General features: G+C 40.5%; 1 non-coding gene across 1 annotated transcript; it reads left to right on the forward strand.

Moving 5' to 3' along the window:
* The first annotated feature begins 3,042 nt into the window (after positions 1 to 3,042).
* On the forward strand, positions 3,043 to 3,151 carry LOC120107329. Its single transcript, XR_005509179.1, has one exon. It is a non-coding gene; the product is annotated as a small nucleolar RNA R71 (small nucleolar RNA).
* Positions 3,152 to 3,809: the final 658 nt, after the last annotated feature.

Here is a 3,809-nt window from a genome sequence, read left to right on the forward strand (position 1 = left end):
CTCTGGAAACCCTGAGAGGGTCGACCCAAGTGAAAGTTGAGTCGACCCAACTGAACCTTGAGTCGACCCAAAGAAATGTTGAGTCGACCCAAGTGAAGGAAGGCTGAATTACAAGTTTCTGTGGTTCTGAGAGGGTCGACCCAAGGAAAGGTTGAGTCGACCCAAGTGAAAGTTGGGTCGACCCAAGGAAAGGTTGAGTCGACCCAAGCACGGGCAGAAGCATAACAGCTAGTTCTGCAGAAGTACTTTTTGTCCTTCCAACAGTGAGTAACGGCTACTTTTTGAATTCTAACCATTGGGGCTTGTCCAATGGATGAAGGAAACTATTTAAAGTGGCACTATTCATCAGAGAAAACATCCTTTTGCAAAATATCAAAGAGTACACAAGAAAGACAAAGTGCCCTAATCTTCTTCATCCAAGTGCTTCATTCAAGAGTCAAAAAGAAGTGGTTGAGCAGATTCCAAGAGTCATTAAGAGCTCCATCCACCCTTGAAGAGTGAAGCATCCTTGACAAAGAAGAGAGAAGTCACATCAAGCGATAACTATTCTCTAAACTCTTCTTTGTAGATTATATTGTTATATTTGCTCATCTAGGAGCTTAAATCTTCTTACTTTGTTTATTAAACTCCTTGTAAAGGTTAGTTGGTTAGCCCGCAAAACCAACGGTATAGGTTGATTGGTGAACCCGTTAAAACCAATTGTAAAGGTTCGTTGGTGAGCCCGAAAAAACCAACATAGGTTCGTTGGTGAGCCCGTAAAACCAACATAGGTTTTTGGTGAACCCGGAAAACCAAAGTGTAAAGGTTTTTGGATTGTGAGCCCGGAAAAACAATCCAACTGTAATCCGCCAGGATTATAGTGAATTTCCAAGGGGTCGCTTGGGGAGTGGACGTAGGTGCTTAGGAGAGCACCGAACCACTATACTTCTTGTTGTTTGTATTGTGATTTGTTTAATTCCACTAACTCATCAATTAACATAAGTAAGATAGTTAAAATCAAGAGAAACCAATTCACCCCCCCTCTTGGCTTGTCACCTTGGGCAACATGATCAAGTCCAGATGAGATGATTACAGGAAAAGTGTCTTCGGGTCCAAGAAAAGCATACTTAAGTTCCTTTGGTAAGGGTTTCAATTCGAGTTTGAGTGCTTGCTCATGGGATGGTACTATTTTCGCCTCTCGAGGCGACAACCTCTCAAATTCTTCTACTTTTGGTCTCCACCCATTGATCATCATAGCGTTCGAAAAATTCATACTAGGTTTGACCAACAAATCCTCTTCATTGGTGCCATTAGAGCACCAATCAATTAAACTATCGCCGGATGGATCGTTAAATGCTTCAGCTAACAAATATTCCTCCGCGATGGTTTCAACCCAATCAACCTCCTTATTCTCTTCATGATCATTGGGTTGCTTGCAAACATTAAAAATGTTAAGTTCCAGGGTCATGTTACCAAAAGAAAGCTTCATGACGCCATTCCTACAATTAATCAATGCATTAGAAGTTGCAAGGAATGGACGTCCTAAAATGACCGGAATCTGAGACTGTGAGTTCGAAGCTGGATGTGTGTCCAATACGATAAAATCGACAGAAAAATAGAACTTGTCTACTTGGACCAATACATCCTCGATAATCCTCCTCGGAATTTTAACTGATCTGTCAGCTAATTGCAAAGTGATGGAAGTTGGCTTCAATTCACCTAGACCAAGTTGCTCATATACAGAATATGGCAACAAATTCACACTTGCCCCTAAATCTAACAATGCTCGCTCTATCCTAAAGTTGCTATGATGCATGAGATGGTTGGGCAACCTGGATCCTTATATTTAGGGAGAATGTTGTGCTGCAAAATAGCACTCACATTTTCAGTTAAAAATGCTTTCTTCTTAACATTTAATCGGCATTTGACAGTACACAAGTCCTTCAAAAATTTGGCATAAGAGGGTACTTGTTTGATTGCATCAAGAAGAGGTATGTTGATCTTTTACTTGCTTAAAAAGCTCAAGAATTTCAGAATTAGGTTCGAGCTTTTACAACGGCTTTAACCGTTGTGGAAAAGGTGGAGGAAAAGGACATTTAACTTTCTCGGTAGAAGTTGGGACCTCAACTTCTTCTTTGTCCCTTTCATCGGCTTTGGGAGCATCAGAATTAGAAGTGACCTGCGGTCTCAATGGGACGGTCTGATTAATGACTTTTCCGTTATGCAAAGTCATGATGCTCTTTGCATGTTCTGTATGCGAACTAGAAGGAGCCGTATTATTACTACCGTGCACTTGTGGATTAGGTTGGGGTTGAGCTGGAAGCTTACCCTTCTCTTGGGTACTTAGGACGGTAGTCAACATTGACAATTGGTTCCTTATATCTTCAAAATTTCGAGTATTTTGAGCATTGATATTAGCTTGACCTTGTAGAAAAGTTTGTATAGATTGCAAGGTATCCTCAATATTCGGCTTCTGAGAGGGTGGTGATGCAAAAGTAGGATGTGCAGGTGGAGGAGCTGAATGGTTGTGACTGTTGAGGATGATCATTTCTCCACCTAAAATTTGGATGATTCTTCCAACCAGGGTTATAGGTATTCGAGTATGGATCGTTATAAGGCTTTTGGTAGGAGTTCATAGCATTTGCTTGATCGTGCAAGACTTCCTTGAATGCCGGTATGGTGGGGCAATCTGTAGTAGTATGACCCGACATATCGCAGATATCACAACACTCGTTTCTAAGCTCTATAGTCTTGACAGGCTCAACCTTCCTAAGCTCAATTTCTTCTACCTTCCTAGTGAGGGCTGCCATTTTAGCGTGAAGATCATCCTCAGTTCTGAGGTTGTAAAGGCCTCCCTGTACAGAGCTAGTAGGCTTAGGCAAAGACTTGTTGTTTCTATCCCCGTTATCCCAAAGTTGGGCAGTCTCAGCAAGGAAATCCAAATACTCCCATGCCTCATCAGGTTGTTTTTCTAAAAATCTACCATTACACATGGTCTCTACGAACTGTTTCAACTGTGGAGATAAACCTTCATAAAAGAAACTAATGGTTCTCCAAGTTTCGAACCCGTGATGAGGGCATGAGAGAAGAAGGTCTTTAAATCTTTCCCAACATTCATAAAATGTTTCATTATCTTTTTGTTGGAAATTGCTGATATGTCTTTTCAAAAAGTTGGTCCTTTGTGTGGGGAAGAACTTCTTTAAAAATTCTCTCTGCATATCTTGCCAAGTTCTTATTGATCTAGGTCGCAAAGAGTTTAGCCATGTTTTGGCCTTATCCTTTAGAGAGAAAGGAAACAATGTCAACTTGAGGACATCCTCGGTGACGTTCGGCACTCTAAATGTAATGCTCAATTCTTCAAAATCTTTTAAATGAAGATACGGACTCTCTGACTCTAACCCGTGAAACTTGGGTAGCAATTGGATTACCCCTGGTTTGATTTCAAAATGTCCTACATTATCAGGAAAAATTATGCATGAAGGCTGACTAGTCCTAATCGGTTGTAGGTATTGTCTTAGAGTCATAATATGGGGTTCACGTTCTCGATCGTGGTGACTTCCCGCATCTTCATTTAAATCAGCCATCTCACAAGGTGTGAGATATTGAGAAGGAGTTTCAGGGGTATGTCCTAAGGGATGATCTAAAGTTGTACGACTTAATCGACCAGTGTCGTCCCTATTCCACTTTAGCATGCAAAATATTTTCCTCTCTTTTTTTTTTTTTTAAATATAAGTACCAACTAAAGATAACCTAAAACAACATCCTAAAACAAAAATCTATTCACAATCAAACATGCAACAAAACATTACACCTCAATTTCTAATATTTTT

Source organism: Phoenix dactylifera, unplaced genomic scaffold, assembly GCF_009389715.1.
Source record: "Phoenix dactylifera cultivar Barhee BC4 unplaced genomic scaffold, palm_55x_up_171113_PBpolish2nd_filt_p 000826F, whole genome shotgun sequence".
Lineage (NCBI taxonomy): Eukaryota > Viridiplantae > Streptophyta > Magnoliopsida > Arecales > Arecaceae > Phoenix > Phoenix dactylifera.